The sequence below is a fragment of the Oenanthe melanoleuca genome, chromosome 1 (genome assembly GCF_029582105.1).
Source record: "Oenanthe melanoleuca isolate GR-GAL-2019-014 chromosome 1, OMel1.0, whole genome shotgun sequence".
Lineage (NCBI taxonomy): Eukaryota > Metazoa > Chordata > Aves > Passeriformes > Muscicapidae > Oenanthe > Oenanthe melanoleuca.
The window spans coordinates 64,435,246-64,456,579 of record NC_079333.1 but is presented as its reverse complement, the minus strand read 5'-3'; positions in this window follow the sequence as shown (position 1 = coordinate 64,456,579).

Here is a 21,334-nt window from a genome sequence, read left to right as displayed (position 1 = left end):
CTGGGTATTATCACACTGCAATAAATAACTTTTGTTTCCTCTGTGTAGGCATGAAAGAATAAAAACATCTGTTTTCAGAAATGGAGACTGTTTTGTTTTACTAAGCTGTAGTAATTATCCAGTATAACTCCACTGGTTCAAAGCTCATGATGTAACCTCTGAGAGATAAAAGGTGTTGTTAATTTTCTTGTAATGAATTACATCATCTTATGTCTAATAACCTTGACAAAACCAGGATGTAATTCTTGCCTACACCTTCCAGACTGCCTCAGTTTTACATATTTCAGCATATATACCTCATGTTTAGCACATGAAAAATAAAAAAGTAGACTTCAGGAACAACCTTGTGACACATACATTTGAAGAGGTACAGAACACATTCTGTAAAGTCTGGGAGAAGGAGTACTCAGCCTATCTCTAAGAATACATGACTACATCCAGGATTTTGTAAAGTGCCTGCTGGTTTGGAGGAAGATCAATTATTAAGCAGCAGACTAGACATACTTTTAAAAGATAATTTTCAATACAACCCTGAGCATCTATCTTTTTATTAAAAAGTATTTTTAGGGAATTTGAAGTGAGATGTACAATAACTATATTTTTTAACTTCTTGTTGACAACAAATAGAGCTTTTCAGAGGAGCCAGTGACTATAACAAGACCTATATTTGGCTACTGAGTGCATTCCCAGATGCTTCATGTGACTAAAACTTGCTTTTTACTTTACAATTACTTCTATTTCATATGAATACCAAGAATGGTAAACCTCAAGTGGCCAGGCATGCCCTGCCAGGCACATTGTGGCTGTGACACTGCACAGCCACCTACCTCCTGTGCACATTTGCTGCAGACCTGCAGCTGAGGAGGGGACCATGGGGCAGCCCCTGGCAGCCCTGGGACAACACCTGGATTCTGCTGCATCCAGCTGGTTAGGAGCAGCAGAATGGTTATGGCCAGGACGTGCATTTGTGCTTAGCTCGTTTTCTTTAAGGGTTGAAGTAAGATTGCAGCACCTGTGCTTCAGCTTTACTGCTTAAGACAGCTTTATCTGTGGGCCAGTGTGAGGAATATGCACTTAGATTAGTCAGAAAAGTTGACAGTTGAGGCATTGGTTTATCAGTATGGGATAGATGGCTTTCTTGCTTTCCTTACAGCAAGATGAAAGACTCCCCCACTCCCAATTCAGTCCAGCCAAGACTCTGTTTCACTTACTCCCCAGTTCTTCATGTCCATTGTTTAAGAAACCAAGCCACTTCCTTGGCATCCATCTGTTTAACACATCTGTCTCACTTTGGCTCAACTCCTTGAGGCAATCTTGTGGTGCTCCATAGAGAAAAGGACTTTTTCTGTTAGACAATACTCTACAAATAAGTGAAATGGAGGGGGAGAAAAGGTAAAAAATATCCTTATGAGACATGAAATCATTGGAATTTTGATCTTCACATAAAATAACATCTTTTGATGTTTTATTTTATATTCAGTGCTTGCACTAGTAATAAAAAATTTTGCAATCCTTCCATCTCTTTAAATCAAATGGTTATTTTCAGAGCTATGAAATTGAGGTAACCATTTTTACAGCCTACAGAGTTATACGGTGCTGTATATTCCTTTTTTTTTAAAGTCACACAGATAATCACATTTCTACTACTTCTAAAAGGAATCTCTAATGGACTGTTTCAGATCTGCATGTTCTATTGCTTTTGTTTGTTTTTCAATATTTATGTCAGATTGTACCAACTTATTTCTCTGAATTCTTTCACTTTACTTTTTTTTTAATTTATAGCAATAATTTACCCAACATAAATATGAAAAATGCCAAATCCATGGCTGAGGTGGGGCCACAGCTGTCCATGTATTTAAAGTATATGTGATTGCAATTGGATTGCAATTATTCTGCCATGAGCAAGCACAATGGGGTTAAGAGAGCAAGAAGTTGCCCAGCTGTGGCTCAGTGACTCACTCACAAGAGCTGGGATAAAAAGTTCCAGACCAAGCAAGGTGGGGACACTGCCAGAGAGGTGAGGACTTAACCTCAAGATGACTCTTTAGCTGCAGTTCAGTAAAGTGCTTTGGGAATTTTCTGAGAAAAGCCTTAGGTGTGCTGGCTGGGGAAAGGTTGAAGAATATAATTTTTTTTAAGGCTGCTATTGTCTGTCACTGAAGGATATTTGATGTGGGCAACAGGCCAGGAAGTTAAAGTCTTTGAAGGCTGAATACCCTTCCTTATTTCTGGAAAAAGTTCAGGGCTTCAAACCATTTGAGTTCTGTCTATATTATTTTGTGGATTAAAAAGGGAAGTACCAGACAGAGTAAAAATTTTAAGTAACTAGCAAACTACATATGGTACATATCACTAGCAAAGGGGCTGTGTTCAAAGAAAGTGAACTGATGTGAACTAAATAGGAAGGAATAAGCAACACCTAAACCAACAGAATAATGCTAATTATATCAAATGAGATTCACAGAAGGTGAATTATTTACTCTTGTCATTCAACAGTCTTGGCACACTGAAATATGCTGATGTTACAAGGTTAGTAGGCAATAGTTACAGGACAGAGGTACAGGTTATTGTACAGGAGTTAGTCTGGAATATCTGAAATAAGATCATTTTCTATACATTCCCAGTGCAAGGCTGTAGCTAAGGAAATCTGTTCTGCTGAGGGAATTGAAAGTGAAACCAGGGGGAGCTGATCACCAGGAAATGAGCATGGAAAGAATTGATTATATAATGTCTGAGTGTTGTCACAGGGCACCTGACATATACTCGTGGAACATGTATGTGGTTCTGGTGACATCTTCCTGGTAAAAAGGCACAGAAATATTTCTGTTGTTTAAAAGGGGTAAATTAGACCTCATCTTGAATACTGTCTAGAGTTCTGATTGCCCAACTTCAAGAATTAAACTACACTGCTAGTACCTAAAGGGGGCTGCAAGACAACTGGAAGTTTCTGTACATTTGCTTTACAATAGAACTATCAAATACCTGGCTCCAAATTTTTCATGTTTTCTACAGTGAAAACTATTGAGCTGACACAACTTCAGAAATCTGAGTCAAAGTTCCAGCACACTGGACAGGTGATGAGTGCAAATCCTCTCTTACACTCTTTCTAGTGATGTTTTTAGGGTCTTCAGTCAAAGTAGACTTCTCCTTTGCCATCACTGAAAATGTCATGTTCATGGTCTTTACCCCTTTGGTTCTGAAAAAAACCCAAATGTCCTTTAGAATAGCTAAGCACATTTTCTACCTGCTTGAGACACCCCAGCTATGTTGCAGATTGCCAAGTTAAAAGTAATTGTTAACACATAATAGGCTACAAAGCTGTTTGCTACCACAGGAGATTACATTCATGCTTTGGCCCCAAAATACACAGAACCCTGTTTTTCACATAAGTATCTTTGCTGCCAACCTTTTCTTGAACACACAACTGAATGAGATTTGAACACTACTGCTTTGATTTAGATTGTACAGTGGTGATGACACCTTTGGGCTAATAATGTATCTGGGGGGACTCCTGCCTCTGAGAGTTTTAATGAAAAATAATTAATGTTATACCCTTTTTTCGTGTTTTTAAGTTATATTAATATATGTTAAAGATGTATTTGAGTATTACAGTCTGTCAGATAGATAGGACTGGATAACTGTTATTTGTTTAAGGAAAACTGCAATAACTCTCAGGCTCTGTAGACACAGAGAAAACAATTTCAGTTTTACTATAGAAATTAGAAAGCTCCTTTGGATTGAGTAATGGTTTAATGGTGACCTATTCAAAACTGTAAAGAACTGCAGCTCTATCAGCTACAAATGCTACTGAAAATATCAGCTTCCATAAAGCAGTACTTTCAGGGTACAGAAAACCAGAAAATTAAGGAGGGAGTTTGATTTTGTGCTATTTGCTGTCTACCTTATGCTCTGAAGAGTCCACCTGGAGTTTCCTTGTGTATCCATCCATCTGTCCATCAGGTGCTTTCAAACTGCTTTGCCCCAGAGAAACCCAGTTTCATTTGGCATTTGTTTTACTTTCAAATTTGACTTCTTTGATGGCCAATAAAGAACCAGGAAAGGATTTACAGTTTTTATAAGCCTTTTAGAATAAGTGCAGCTACAGACTTTGTAAATCATGTAAATCTGAATTCATCATACACCTTATTGCTGAGAGAAGAGTGTGGTTTCTCCTGCTTCCCAGGCCCCCTGCCACACTTATCAATGGCCAGGACTGTATAAATTATGGCATGCCTACAGACAAAGGAGAAGATTCTGCCACTACCACCTGGTCCCACACATTCTGTGAAAAATAAGGATTCAAATTGCACTACACAGCCCTATCCCACCAGCAGAAGGTGCTTCTGGTATTGAAACTAGGGCAGAAGAGGCAGACTCTTCCTAAGGGGCTGTCCTCCTGCTCCAATTTTCTCAAGGACTCAGAGCAAGGTCTTGTAAAATCACTCTGAACACATGCTATCTGGAAGTCTCAAGCACAGTATATACTGAGATAAGTGATATTAAATCACTGGGCAAGAAGTATCTCTGTAGAGTCTGAGGTTAGCATGATTGCTTTACAATTCATATTCCCCTTTGTGGTTTGTGTTCATGGTGAATCAGACTTGGTATTTCCCTCAGCTATTTCTTCCTCCTCATGAAACACGTTCTTCTGATCTCTTTGGGATCATTAATAATGTAGATTGATGCAGACAGCCTATACTGCAAATGGAAAAGGCTTGATTAAGTTATCATGCTATGCTTCTGTTAAGCAAGGATTATCCTCTTGAGCTATTCTAGAGCATTTCATAGTAACAGTTTTAAATAGATATAGGACCAAGTGATAAAATTCTCATGAGGATCCAAAGCTTTTCCTCCTGAAGGCTGTAGCATTCACATCCAGGTTTTCTTCAGGGTCACATTATTGCAGCCAAGGACACTCATGACACCAGAGTATGAGGGCTTCATTAGGAGTCTTTTTATACAACTGTGCCCTTGTCTGACAAGGATCCTTCCTCTGCTGCTAGGGAGAGAAATGTAGGAGCATGGTGATGGAAGGAAAAAAAGAGCCAGCAGCAGTGCCCATAGCAATTTCCACCATTTAATTTGGAAAGACAAATGTTATTTTTATACCATATATGAATTTTAATTATCACACATTATTGACTGGGTATGGCACTAATTGTTATGTTAGAGTTGACACAGTGGTGTTCAGTGAAACGTTGGACTAGATCTTAGAATTCTTTTTTAACTTCAATGATTCTGTATTTTTATATTCCACATGATTTTTTCTGTATGTACTCTTTATTTGAGACACTTTTCAGGCTATTCTCATGCATTATTCGACCCCTTCTCAGGCTGAACTTCTCAATCCAGTCTAAAACACTGTAAAGATTCTTAAAAATGTAAGCATGTTGTCATAACAAAAATTCTTATTAGTAAAAGAAAAATACATTCCTTCCATAAATAAAATTGCTGTGGAAAAAACAAATTGTAGAGTATTAACAGAATAAAGAACACGATAAGCAGCATTTTAATTAGTTTGCTTAGTCATACTTGTATATATTTGGTAATAGTTAATCAAATTACATTACTAAAAAACCATAACAGTAGTTGTAATGTCATTACAGATTTTTCAGATGGGAGCTTCATGTCTTCCAACTGCCTAATGCAAAATAATTTCTAATTAATAATTCCTTTGGAGTAATTATAACTAGCAACGTGAATGTGGAGAAATTAATGAATTAGGAAGAAAGCTTACATTTTGTGTTTGGATATGTATGCTAGAATGATTTACACTTTTTCTGCTTACTCTGGTAATGGTTATAATTTAATTATGACAACTCCAAGAAACATCCCCTTTCCACCTCACTGATTCTACTTTTCCTGCAGCTGTCTTTGCATTTACTGTCAGAGACTGACTTAAAAGGAATAGCTGCAAGAGGTTATGAAGGAAAGGCAGTTAGTTGTTTCACCTTTTGTAGTGGAGCCTATACTGAAGGGCTAACTTCATTGGTCTGGCCTCTGCAGGATAAACTACGAGCTGCCACTAATGAAAGTTCCCTCTCTGCCACTTCATGTTGTTTTGGTCTGGTGACCTGTGCAGTCCAGTAATTCATTCATTGAACAGTGTTTCCCAAAAGGACAGACAGAGGAGCTCATTGTCACCACTTCAAGGGCTGAGTTCTCAGCACTGGGATGTAGAGGACAAGCTCTTTTCCAAACCCACTATCCTCAGATAACTCTGCCTCACTCTGCCATTATTTTCAATGGGAGCAGGTACATCTTAAAATTGCATTGACTGGCAGAGAATAATATGAGCCTGAATACTTCTAATCTTTCTTTAAATGCATACAAACATTTGTTTTGAATCTTACTGAAACTGCTGTTGTAGGGTGATGGTCATGCCTATACAGTGACCTGGCTACAACCTGGATGTGTTTTAATTCAGGTACATTTATATCTGAATTATAAACCTGAATATAAACAATTTAGTCAGTTGCAGATATCTATTTCAGGGACTGTACAATCACTGCTCAAAACTAGTACTCTCCAAACAAAACCAGACAGAATAGTCAGGATGGGAATCCTAGTGTAGATCAACTTATAAATCTTTCTTTATGTGAAAGGCAGAGTGATAGCTGCTACCATGCTGCTTTGGAGCCTATTCTCAAACACAGTAAAATGCCAATTACCTCAATGCATGTTCTGCTAAATACTGACCTTTTTTTATGTTCTAACTTTTAATTGTGTGTGTGTAATATCTTCTACTTTTCAAAGCCTTTGGCTTATAGTGAGGATGGAAAAACTAATGAAAAGGGATATTGGCACTGTCATATCTCCTGTCATCTGGAAAGACAAAACACTGAGTAAGATGCAAGGTTTGGATGCCAGTTTTGCTGTGCTAAATAGTTAATGATGTCAGCCAGGTGGTGTGACCTGAATTAGGCATACAAAAAAGCATCTGAAAACATTTTGGTCTTTAACACCAACTGTAAAATACATTACACTACGAAGGGCCATCAATCTAGTAACTCCATTATATTGAAGAGCTCAATCACTCCTGTGTCACAGTGACCACTCTCAGCTACCACATCAGCTGGTCCTTACTGGCATTTTTAGTCCTAGCCAAGATGCTGTCTGAGTGGTGCTTGGTGCAGGATGGCAGGAGATGTAGGGCAGGGCAAGGTGAAGCCAAGGGCACTCAGTGTGATTATGTTTGTCATCTTGTTCCTGGGGCTGCAAACTGGTTCAGCCCCTTAGGCTGCTTCAGAGTTGCTCTGTGTAGCACCTAGATGTCCATGTCTGCAAGGAATCTTTCAGCACACTGCTAGTTGCCAGGATCCCTGAATGTAAAGGGAGTTTTAAAATCATTAGCATTTTTTGTATAAGCTATATGCTATATATTTGAGAACACTAATGCATTTTATTTTGACTGCTGAAATATCCTATGTTGGCATCAATGGCTTTCAAAAAAATTCTCGTGTTCATTTCACCGTTTTCAAAAATTGCATTTCCTTTCAGCATGGCTATTCTCATATGTAAATATATTATTTCTGCTGAGACATCAGTTTTGATTAGAGTTGGCTTCCTAGCTGAAGGCTCTTGAGAAAGCTGTCTGGACTTCTATTGAGGCTGTGATCAGATGTTGTTCAGCCCCACTAGCAGCCTTATAGTGTGTCTTTTTGTATTCATCAGAAGATTCTAAATCCCAAAGAACAGTTTTCACATATATATATTTTATAAATGCAGAAATAACATAAGCCTAAAGTGCATTCACTTTGGTCATCTTATTATGTTTCCAAACCATAATTAGAACAGAAAGCAGTAGTAATATTGAAACTGTGTTATTCAAGTGGCTTTTCTCTCCCACAACCCTTACCTGCCTACCCTGACTTCGAGACAAGATGGACAAACATTTTTAAATCACTGGGTACTCCACATTCCCCCCTTTTTTAAAATCAGAGTAATGTCTCCTACTTGTAAGTGTCAGAAGTTTCTTCTCTAGTCCTTACTGCAAGACTGGAGACCGTCACCTGAGAAGAGCAGGGAGGCAGCACAGGGGAGCTGGTAGCTCTGGGGAGGCAGAGCCTGCAGAGTGTCCTGTTTGGCAGAGGTTATGAGATATGCAGTGATGGTTACAGCCAGGTCCTGGCAGCTTCCACACCAAGAGTGGCAGCAGATGGAAACTCTCACACAACCCCAACTTACAACACCTCCCATCACCTCACTAAAGGATTTGGGAAGGGTGAGTGTATTAGACACCAATAGCAAGGGAAATTGAGGCTAGGAAGTGGGAAGTAGCATTTGACTGAAATAAGAACGGTTTGCTTTTAACAGAAATGAGACTTTTCACCAATCTGGAAACTGAAAAAAAATTATTCTCTTCCCATAGTGCTATTCTTGTTTTTGTTTACTGCCCAATAAGAATTCTTCAAGACCAAAAAATTAAAACAGTCCCAAGAATCCCTAAGAAATATTGGCAAGATGATACATTTTGGTCAAAGAATCAAGCTCATGGAACATGGCTACAGGGCACAAAAATCCTGTGCATTTTGGGAAAATTATTATGTAATTGGCAAAAATTCATGTGGGTTTTCTTCTGTTCTGTGAAAACTGGATAAGTAATTCCAATGGAAAATTAATTTTCACAATTTATTAATTTCCAAGTGGGAAATAGTGGATCAGTCTTGGAACCTCATCCCAGTCCTTTTCATGTAGGATATCAATTAGAGATTTTTGCCAAAGATAGCTCTATGGGAAACCCAACAGAGCCTCATAAGAAATAAAGAAACAAGAACTAAGAAGCTAAGAAAGAAGCCGAGTATAACTAACTCTCTTCTCTCCAGATGGAAGGATGGAAGGCATAGAGGGAAGAGGAAACCACTTTCACACAGATGGTCTGATTCTGTGTTTGCACTTGGAACAAGAGGAGAAATTAGATAAAAGGCTAAGATATTGTTGGATCTCAATAAATACATTATTTGATATCAGTTTTGACTGAATAAAATGAGTCAGTCTGAAGCAAGTGAAATCACTCCAGATACTGCCTGGGCTTCTTACCATTCTGTATAGTTGGGTGGGATATCCTAAAAGATTATGTTTTGAAAAAAATAAAAATTAACACACCACATATTACACATGTATGAATAGTTTCTCACTACAGTGGCTTAATTGCTATCATTTGTCTCAGAACCCTAAGTTTATAGACACAGTAGTAACAAAACACATTTAAATTCAAGCCCAGTTGTCAAGACAAACATGACTGATGCTATCATTGGTCTCTTATTATCTTAAAAACTTCTCATGCCTTTTCTCTATGGACTTCTCACAGGCAACTCCACACAGCACTGTCTCCTCCTCTCTTTTTCATTCTCCATGACTGGCTAACCCCAACCTGTCCCTCAGACAGCATCTTCTTACCTTGTCTGTGCCTTGCACAACTACACATCCCTTCCTCCTCACAGCACAGCCAGCATCCCCATCCCAAACCACAGCCAACTCCAATTGTAACTTGCAGCCAGCTAACCCAGTCTTTATAACCCCCATCCTCACTGGACAGGCAAGGCTGTTTCCACTCCTCAGCAACCAGTACAGCTGTAATCCATTGAGGAAAATTGCCTTCTGCACTATCCCTACAAGCCATCCTCCCACACAGGAAGACTTCTGTTTCGGGAAGGCGTCCAGCTCTTGAAAACCACTTGAGATCCAGTAGTGTGTGTCAAGATGCACTGGAACATCTTGAAGCTGAGTGTTTTCCACTTCAAAATTTACCTGTGTAGGAGCTTTAGAAGATGGAGTTGCTGTTTAAGGGAGCAAACAGGGAAAAGTGGTTGTTACACTTCTGAGAACCTGGCTTGTACCCTGCACCTTGTCCTTCTCTCTAACTCCAAGAGTTTTGGTATTGTTATAGACTGAAAACTAAATGGAATGTCTAAGCAGACATTTCTTTACACTCTTAACAATATAATATACCTCAAATACACTATAATGCAGTGTGCTATATCCCATAATTCAGTAACTGCAAAATTAACTTCATGGCTAAAGTACTGAAAGCCCCTCTCATTATAATGATTTTCAGAAGCTAAAATACTGTCACAAGTGAAGTTTGCATTGTAATTTGAGGTCTTCTTACTGAAATCTGGCTGTTATAAATAAATCTCTAATTGGAATTGTTTTTTTCTTCCCCCAGAAGATTTGGTAATAGATCCAGGTATTTTTAGAGGCGAATCATAAATATAAAATAAACATAAATATATTTTAGTCTCCTGTTCCAAAGCCCAAGTACTCCTCACATGATAATGCACCTTCTGCAATGTCAACTTTTTACTTGGCAGCTTCAACACATTGCCATTAAATAGAAATTTATAAATAACTGTTTAAAAGCCTCTCTTCACTCCTCTGATTTCTAGGGTTTTCTCTCATTTCTTCTTGAAAAGACCAATTTCAACTCAGATTTCAAGAGACCACTGGGACTAGATTTGTGCTGAGCAGAGAGAATTTTAAACATTTTGATAAGAAAGGGAACTTCATGAAGTCATATAAATGACAATTTAAAAGTAGCTGGTGTCCAGAGCTGTCCTCAAGAGAGAGCATACAATTTTAGTGAAGTAGAATGAATTTTAAAATGATGCTTAACTAAGCACAGATGCTTATTGCAGTTGTATGCTCTTACAGAAAAAAAGCCAACAAAACATTCCACAGTTCAGGCTGACAAGATGTCAGTATTTTGTTCTACCTGAACTCCTTCAGAAGAAAGGCTCAAATTTTTGCTGAGAAAGGGTACAGAGCAGCTCAGGTTGGCTTTCCCATGGCTGTAGAAGTTTAGTAGTTTAGAATATGAGTCCAAGTTCAGCAAGCATGGGGAGATGATGATGCCAGCTTGGTCTATTAAAATTCCCTTTCAAAGATTTTGGCATAATTTTAAAATGGTAATAAGCCTAATGATCTAGTACAACAGCCTCAGATAAAAGTGCTGGAAGACTGTCTCAGGGATACAAGAAAATTTTACTTCAACATTTGCAATATTTACTGTTCTTCTGTAACGTGTATTTCCAATGAAGTGGTGAGTAATATCACTTAATCTAAGTCAATTAGCCAAATGATCTGTATTCTATATTTTTAAAATTTATTTCCCATCAGGGATACAATTTGCTTATCGTCATTATTTTTCATCCTGTACTTTTGATTTCTACAGAATTTTAATTTTCTATTACCTTAGGGAGTGAGCTGAAGTCTGCATTGGGGGAAACTTACACAGAAGCAATTTTGCTTTCAGCAAGACACGGAAAATTAACCTTCCACTCAAAAAAAAAAAACCGGGGAAAATATGAGTTCTGCATTTGAAGTCGTTATGAAAGAAATTTATTAACCTGTTCCTCCAGACAGAGCCTATAAATGGAGCTAAAGAGAGGAAAAGAATATGCTAAAGAAATTAATGAGATCCCAGATTTTAATCCAGTTCAGGGACTGTAGCTAAATCTCTCATGCATCTGACTTCTGTGGGATTCAGGCTTAAATTAAGAATATTCTTAATTGCTGATGTTAACATTTTCATTAATCAAAGCCTAGGGAACAGGGCAGAAAAGTTAGACAGTGTCAGGGTGAGCTGGTATCTGTGTGTTTGCCACATGAAGTGTGGATTATAAATCCAAAAGCTAGTTGAGAGAGTGAAGGGCCAAAATGAATGATGAAAGAGGGGCAGGCAAAGCTCTGAGAAGGAACTCCTTATGGAAAAGCAAGGGAGATGAGCAAGGACTGACAGTGGCAAGGGGATGTGGCTTCTGTCTGCACACCAGCCAGTCCAGGTGTTCAAGAAAAGACTGATTGTGACACTTGATGCCATGGTGTAGGTGAAAAGGTGATGTTAGGTCATGGGCTGGACTTTTGATGATCTCAAAGCTCTTTTCCAACCCCATTGATTCTGTCTTGCTGGGAAATCTCTTGAAAACTTACCAAGACCTATCATTTGCTTGGTGGTTTTTCAATTAATCCAGTGGTAAGCTCATACTGCACACAGACCTGGCTGCAGGCAGGCATTTTGTATAGGCACAGCCTGTTGGTTCAGCATGTTAATTTGCCAGTCACTATCTGTGAAACTCACTCTAGTATTAAAAGGAAAGCAGGAATAAGAGGTGGAGCTGTCCTTTATTTTGATACCTAATTTTAAAATGTCTCTTCAGTAGGTGTCTTATATTATTTAGAAAAGTCACATATTAATATAATTTCTTAAATAACAAGTGTTTATTCACATTTTACAGGCACAAGACACGTTATTTTCTAAAATGTAAAATAATTTAAATAAGCACTTGACACTGTATTTCCTGAACCTTGTCAAATGGACATGGTTTGAACAAGAAATGGAAGAAAGAAAAAAAAAAAGTCTTTTTTCTCCAATATTTCCTCTTAACAGTACATTTTTTCAAAGAAAATGACTGTAGAATGTTCTCACCAGGTCTCAGCTATGGTGATACAGGATATGGTGATACAGGAAACCTCCTTGGCAGAAGAGGGAACTAAAACTGGAATGGGATTTGGCTTAGCCTAGCTTCTGTGTGTCTGTTTGCAGGCAGTGCCCACACAGCCTTTATAGTGAGTAGATATCAGGAGCCTGATGCAGCACTCTACTCCTTGGCATCATTTGTGTATGAATTGAGTTTCTATAGGTATTTCCTCTGGTTTTCAGATCCCCCCTCATAAGAACAAGACTGTCTGTAGGTCCTGTGTCTTATCTACTAGGCTTTAGGTGCCATCTTCATTATGTCATATTAAAAGGCATTAAGGTGCCTGTGTGTAGAAAACAAAACTGAGACCCTGTTCCATAGAGTCTAAAGGTGTCTTGAAGATGCCTACTTCAAGATAGCAAAGATAACTTTTCACTACACTAACTATAATGGGACCTTAGCAATGATTTAATATAAATAACTGCAATATAACTAGCTAAAGTCAGAGGAGCTGAATCCCAGCCTGGGCATCTAGTGTATTATTGGGGAGGTCTCATCAGCTCTAACTACCACTTGAAGAACAAGCATTTAGTACTCTGTCATATGTTGAGGCTGTTGATAGTGTTCCCTGACTATACCTCCAGGATTCAGGTGTCACCTTCAAAGGGAAAGAACAATGCTTTACTTGTAGAATGAGTGAGTGGCTGTCTATGCTCAGTTGTGGCTGCAGTGCTTTTGGACTTCCAGGGAAAAATTTAAATTCTTGCAGAGATTGTTATCAAAAACTTGAGTATTGGCAAATTTTGTGTGTAACCAGATTTCAAACATAATTTTTTGGTAATTGTTTGCATTCACTTGCCAAAATGATATTTACACTATGCTTCAGGTGAACATTGAACATTGTGTCCTGTGAATCTGTAACTTCTGTAGAGAAGATTTAGTGTCCTTGTTGCAGGGTGGTAAGAGGCCCTCACTGTTCAGGAGGGATGGGCAGAGCAGGCAAGGTGGAAAAGTTTCACCCTGTATATGGGAGAAGTTCAGCTGTACAGCCCTTAAAGGGAATGCTGATGTGGTTGAGAGCCCGTGGGTAAGGGCTGGGGGATGGAAAACAAAGAAGATGTCATTGTGGGTGTCTGTTCTTAATTACCCAGCCAGGATGATTGCATGATGAGTTATTCTACAGGCAATTAAGAGAAGTCTCTGGATTGGCAGCCTTTGCCCTTATGGGAGACTCCAATTTCCCACATGTCAGCTGGGAATACCATGCTGTCACTGTGGGGATGAGTAAGGCTGGGAAATTCCTTAAGTTTTTTGAAGACAATTTCTTTACAAAAAGATTCAGAGCTAGGAAAGGTTCCCTCCTAGACTTGCTGTTTGTGAATAAAGGAGGATTCGTGGGAGATGTGATAGTAGAAGGCTGTCTTGGCTACAGTGATAACAAAGAAGTTGAGTTTCAAATGTTCGGTGTAATAAGAAAAAAAGACCCACCTCTGCCTGCAGGCTGGGGAGCACATTTTATTCTACAGTGTAATAGGACTGCTGTGGGGTCTTCAGAAGATTTTGAGGATTTGGATCATTATAGTGATTTTGACTGTAGTAGACAGACATTGTGCTATCAGTTGGAGAGTGAACGGAAACTGCGTTTCTCCAAGATGTTTTACTTTTCCTTTTCCTTTTAAACAATATGCAAATACACAGTCTGTAGGAAGCTTAGATACTTTTCCCCAAAAGCTTAGAATCAATTAACAAGTTACTGTACTGACAAGTATTGGTTGAGAAGCCCTAAGATACATTGTGTGAATCTTTTCAAACACAGTCTTTGTATATTCTGGCTATCTTTGAATACTCCTGCCTCATTTCACATGAAAAATACTTTAGAGCACATATCACTTTTGAGCTGCAGATCAAGGGACTTGTGATCCAGCTGGAAGAAGTGGTGCTGCTGCACTTATATTCACTATCACTGGCAAGAATTATGCCAACTGCTTTATGTGACACTCTGCAAAAACACCTTTTCCCAAGCTGTCACCGACCTGCAGCTGCATTATTCCAAACCCTGGTGTGTAGTTGCTACCAGGAGCATAGCATTCATTAAAAAGGCTCCTGTCACTGCATTTTTAGTATTGCCCAGCAACAGAGTATTTATTTGCAAGATTTCCTGTAAGAATGTAGGCAGTAAAATGGACTGCATTCACTTGAAGGAATTTTCTCCAGGTTAGAGAAAACTGCTAGCAAACACTAAAATTATTTCCATACTGCATTAAACATAAAAACACATGAATGGGGGTATATACCACTATTGAAATGCTAGTCCTTTGTGTCTCTCCCACTATATTAGAAAGAATGTGTCTGTGTAGCTACAGCACGCAGGCAAGCTGTGTGTTTTTCCCTGTTTGACTGGACAGATATTCTGGAATGATGATATGCCTATTAGGTGTATTAAGTATATTGTGGTATCACTCTGTATCCTGACAGTGCTCAAAAGCAGTTTGCTTTGAGCCCTATGAAAACCAAAACCAATAACACAATAAAAACCATAAAAGCTGAAGTCCTGAAGAGTCTCCAAGGTAAACTTACACAGGTTTTAGTGGAAGATAAGAATAAGTGAAATGGAGGCAGTGAACGGTCTGTAATACAGTTTACATAAATGTGACAGTTACATAGAAAAACCTTGTATTACATTGGCAGGTTTTCTGTAAAAGTATGTATGTAAAACAGAGATAGATGCTTTATTATAGAATGAATATATGTAATATAACAGATTGTTTATGTGCAAGAATGAGATTCTTCATATTAAACTGTTGGTGGCTATTTTCAATGTGTCAGAATAACTGGAGGAAATTTGTGGTTTGCCTTTTAATAACCTGGAGCACAGCAATGCAGCCTTCCATGGGGAAAGTTATGGAATATACAGTTGGGCCATCTGATACAAAATAAGGCAGCAGAGGACTACAAAGCGTTGTTTTCCTATTAGAGCTGCAGTCAGAAGTTTGTTACAGACAATACTAAAGTTCTGAATGGAGATTTGGGTATCAGTGATACTCCTTTGCTGCCTGAGTTATGTGATCAAAGGAAAGTAAGTCTTCCTTGTCTGTCTGCCTGTCTGTCTCTCTCTCTTTTAAAATAATTATGCATATATCAACAAAGGTAACAGCCTATAAGGAAGGCTAAGCTTATAGCTGATAAGTAATGCAACTAGTTGTCCACATGGTTCCCAACATGAGACAATCCAGCCCAGTTCCCTCCTGCATCACAGAATGGGGTTCGTATCACCTGGTTTACTCTACCAAAATATGGATTGTTCCACACTCAGCCTGTCATCCAGATTCTTTATGATCAGTGAGGAGAGACAGTCACACTTAGGGCAGCCCACCTGTCCTACACTGCTATTCTAGAATGAGATGAAACATCATTTGAAGGCACTGGTCTGTCTTCAGTGTCTGAACAGAGAGAATATTTATGTCTCTGTATCCAAGCAAGATTTACAACCATTAAAGATAAGTGATACAAAATGATATTCTTAGTCATTCTATTACAGATCACACAAGTGAATAATATCTCACAAGAGTGTTTATGTAAGCTATTTTGATTACAACATTTTAAGCAAAGCCATCTGATATGAATTAAACAATCCCACTATTAAGAACAATGGAAATGCCTTTCATTTAGTGTACAAAGTCTTTCTTTTTTTCCTAGGATTGAATTTGTAAGGATACAGAGCAGAAATCAATCTCAGCTAGGCAGAGAGTAAAATCAAACTAATTGAAGGGTCCAAGTCCTTTCATGACTCAAGTATAATTAAAAAAAAATAACAATTAAAAAACCCAACAAACCCCTCCTTGTTCTTGAATATTCCCAGCATTTGGATTCTGCTTCCCTTTCTAGCTGGTGTGGGGGAAGCTCATGTTGGCAAGGGTGCCATCCATTGCTGCAGCCTTCTGACAGTAGACACAGGATACTCATGGTCTTCAGACTGAGTTTCTTAACAGGCCAGCAGGTGCAGGGAGGATGGAAAGACAGGTACAAACGAGTGCAGGAGGAGATGCAGGGCACACATGCTGCTTCCTCAGTTTGACTGGAGCACAGGCTAAATTCCCAGCTCTGGGACGTGCAGGAGAACATTCAAGTCTCGCCATGGATCGTCAAAAAAACCCCATTGTGGCCACTGGGGAATGCTTTGAAAATGGGACTCAAGTTTGTTCAGTGCTAAGTCCACAAAAATCATAGCTATGATAGCTAAAATTGTCTCTGTTCATTTTAATTCTGCCTAATGTTCAACTAGGGAAGCTCAGGATTGCCACCTCAGGCTGCAGTCTGGTCTATAACTCCCACATCATCAAAGCTCCACTGAAGCTGTAGTGTTTAACAGATGCTGCTCCTTCAGTTTCTGGCCAGGTTTCTGAAGAGATTTCCCTTTTCTTACAAACTCCCACAAGGAAAGTATATTGAGAGGTAGAAACATTTCTTTCAAAAGAAAAACAAAAAGATCTTACAGTCAGTTTAGCAGAAAGCTGATATATACAATATGTGCTCACTTTCCTGTCACCTCAAGGATGGAGAGGCCCATGGTTTGCTGAGTGCCACAGATATAATAATCCACATAAGGTGCTTTTATTTTATTTTTTTTTTGGCCGTTTGTTGTGACATTTTGCTGTGGTAAGGTTTGAGAAGTTTTGAGTCATACCCCCAACCATAAGCATTGCATTTAGATCTTTCAAAAATGCAGTGGCAATACCTTTGAGTATTTTTATGTCCTTTTAATGAACACCAAAAGCCTCACTTGTTAATAGGACTTTATGAGTAGCACATTGACCTCAGTCTTTCTTGGTGGACCATTCAGCTTCTCGAGCTGACCAAAGTTGAAGATAAGCCCCCAGAGGTAAGACCCATTGGACTTAATTTTAGAGGTCTGCTAACTCAGTGTCAAAGCCCAAACTAGTCACCTTAAGCTTCCTAGCAGAGAAATAAGTCATTCCAGAGGATGATTTATCTGGCCTATTTCAGGATTAAATGAATCACTATCTAGTGTTGCCTGGTTTTCTTTTTTTAGTATAAAGGGAGCCTGCAATGACAGGCTTTGGACATAAATGTTAGACTTCTAAATGCCTGAAAGAGAAACTTAAACTGCCTTAAATATCAACATGATCATTCAAATATAGAAACTTAAAGAAAATGGAATTAATAAAGTAGAATCCTATAGATTATTTTTTTAATTTACAAATAATGGAAACACTTAATGTGTAAAAAACCTTTAAGGTAAACTTGACTCCTTTCTAAAATAGGGAGATTTTCAGTGGTTTTTCTTGTTAATTAGCTTCCAATCTCTGCTCCAACAGGGCCATAAACAAATCACTTTTTACCAATTATTTTTTGCAAAAAAGTGATTAAGTTTCTTAAAAACTTTAAACAATTTCTAGTGCTTCCCTAAATTGTCCAGCCATAAATTTCTGCTCAGGGAATCTCAGAACTGATTTGACTTTCTGTAAAACTGAGGTGGCAGAAACCTCCAGGTATGAGTAATAATTTTGGAGGAGATGATGTTAGAGGGAATAGATCTGTCACTATTTCTCCAGCTAAAATAATTTGAGGTATCTCAATTGTTTTCTTTTAATACCCTGTTTATAACTGGTGAGAAAGAAGTACAGCTAACAGTCAGCAACTTTCTGCCCACAAACAGAAAACGAATGATTCACACACAAGGGTTTAGGAAATTCTCCTTTATGCAAACATAGTTCCTAAAATTTTAGTTTCAGACAGTAAGGATTTGTATTTTGCTGGAAAATGGCAGCTTTTTTTGTGCTATCCCCTCTTACCCCTTTTACCTCTTACTCTAAATAAGATCATTAGGAAACACAGAAAAGCAGTAGCAAGAATTTTGTTATGGTGTTATAGGCAGTCATTATTTTTTTAGTGCCTTACAGTATATTATCAAAGCATCTTTGGTGCTTTGCAGTACAATAGTAAAAAGAAGGAATAAAGGATTAAAATACTTTTAATATGTTCTTCTGTATGCATAGTGATTTAGGACAGAACTGCCTTATCAAAAAGCAGATTAATTAATGTTTGTGCAGCATTTTGAAGAGTCAAAATACCTTATAAAATACAAGTTCTGTTAACAAGATATTTGAACACTTGCAATAATATAAGGATCCTCTGAGTTAAATACAGCACTGAAAATTGACCTGATAGTCAAAAATCAAAACCTGAATATGAAAACATCAAAAGGTCTACAAGTGGTGCAGTTTTTTGCTATTCTTAGTGTTGCAGGGTGAGCACACATCCTGCTTAAATTTTTCACAAGACATAGTTACAAATAGTTAAGCTTTTCCCCTAGAGCCAGGGTGATATCTGAGTATCCATGATGGACAAACACAAATAATTTAATTTTTTTTTCTCCTCTCACTCCCTAGAGAAATGTTCATCATTGGGCTGCTTGATCACCTCTCAAGTGTTTTTGCACTTTCATGGCTCTGTACCTTGGTAACACCTGCACAGTTGAACCTCAGCTTATAAGGAGTTATAAACACACTAGCTTGACACAACCATGAAGTAACCACACCTTCCTGCTCTTAGGAAAGCAGAAATAGAGCTTAGTCATAGAATAAACCCTGCCAGAGGATTATGTTTCTATAAGACAACCAAGCCTGAAGAATGGGCTTGTTGCCCTTTCTCAGCCCTGGGGACCTCTGTTTATGAACCTTGAGAACTCATCCTGGCCATCATGAAACAACTGATTGTCTTTGTCAAAGATAGTTAGAATTCCTTTTTGTAATAATTCAAAAAGGATTTTAACAAAATTTCTTCAATTACTTGTGGGTGAAAATAATTTTTAAATTTTGTTTGTTTGTTTTTTGAGACTCCTTCAGTGGAAATCCAGGCATAGCTGCATTCCTGGAATAGTTGTTTACTGTGTGATGGAAACTGGGAAAAATAATTCAGTGGAAATTGAAGTATGAAGTATTCATTCACTACTCCCTTCCTTGACCAAAGTTTCCCATACAATGTAATAGATTATATCTTCCTAGTGATTGTATTTTATTTGATAGTTTTTACCATCAAACTTTGAGACTTCAAGAGAATAAATGGGAATAAAACACTCCATTGCATTTATAGGAAGTGAATGGTTTTTCCTTCACCCTTTCACTGGGTATTTCTAGTTGCCCACGATATCATCTCTCCAATGCACAGCTGGCTGAGCTGTTCCATAGGGGCTGCCTCATCAGTCCCACAGAGGACATGAAAAGGAGGGAGAAACAGTTTTCCAAGACAAGCCACAGGGATGACAAACTCACTGCAGAGCTCCCAAGGGACATAGCCGTTCTCCAACATATCTTAAGGCTTTTCTAAGCTCTCTCCTACCTTACTGGTATGTTCACAGTGTCTGAAATGCATTTGCACCTCTCTCCCAAACAAAGTGCCTTCAGTGCCTACCAGCAGTCAGGTGGCCACCAATATATATTACTTTATGTTAGGTGTGCTGTAAGTGAATCCATAAAAAACTCCCACAAAAAAGCTTCCTAAAGCAGCTGTGCTTCCCTTTGTCTATGTCTGGCTACCCATGGAGTCTATTTTTTCTCCCCTCCTTAGAGAGCAATGGTGGTGGCAGGGTGACCATGGGGATGTGGAACAGGATAGTGGTTTCCTTGAGTGGCTTTGTAACTCTGGTGACTGTGGGGTGCTCCTTCAGCTAAGTAGAGGAGGCAAAGGTCTGGCTGCATTGTCAGATGTCAGAGATTTCTGGGCAATGGTAGAGAAGACAGAGGGGATAAGCAGCTATTTTTGTCCTGGGACTGATTCAGCTGCAGTAACTGTGCTGTGACACACAGACTCTGCATCCAGCCATCCCACCCCTCTCCTCCTTTAGGCCCTGGAGGGCTAGTTACAGCTGTCAGCCCTCTCTCTCTCTTTTCCCCTCTCATTTGCTTGCCCCCTCCCTTTAACGCGAGGCAGCTCAGCCGAGCCTCATCCTCCGCGTGTCACCTGCCGCACGCAGATAGCGACAGGAGCAGACACCACTGCAGGCAGTGACATCCCTCTGCAGGCAGTGACATCCCTCTGTGTCAGGCAGAACCTCCTAATCAGAGCACACAGCCCTCTGCAGTGCAGCCATCTAATTGTTTACCTTCCAGTTTTTTCTGTCCTGGGAAGACAGTGCTCCAAAGAACAGAACCATCAACTGAAGCCCTCAAGACCTGGAAATTTGCCATTTATATCCAACTACTGGTCCAGGGACTGAGGCACAGCTGCTGAGAGAAGCAAGTTCTACATGTCTGAGCTCTTAATCTCCCTTCCCTTTGTTCTCTAGTTTGTGGTTATTCTCTGACATAGCCTTAAAGTGCAGTGCTTAGTCTGAAAGGCTGACATTAGGAACAGCAGCAACAATGCTGAGCAATAATCCATTGCATTTCTAGAGTGTTTTCTGCCTACAGACTTAAAATGCCTTGAGAAAAACTTGTATTGTCAGTATCCTTATTGTAGAGGTCAGATCACTGCAAAAGAGATTAGATAATAGTTTCTCATCTCCTTTCTGTTCTTTTAAACTATTCTGAAAGCAAGAAAAGTGTGTGTGAGGCAGGCAGGCAGGCAGGCAGGAAGGAAGGAAGGAAGGAAGGAAGGAAGGAAGGAAGGAAGGAAGGAAGGAAGGAAGGAAGGAAGGAAGGAGAGGGCATGGGAAGAGAGAAAACAAGGGAGGAAGGAAAGAAGAAAAAATGGAGGAAGCTCAGCTTTGTCTTTAGGACTTGAGTCATAGGCAAAAGAAATGGAATTACATTGAGCCAAGTAAATAAATACTTAAGTTAAAGTAGTGCAGTTAATGTTGACTCACACAGACTGATGGTAAGGAATTCTTATCAAACTAACCCGATACGTACTCTTTTTGTGATGCTAGAGCTTTGTCTGCTGGAGATAATTATATT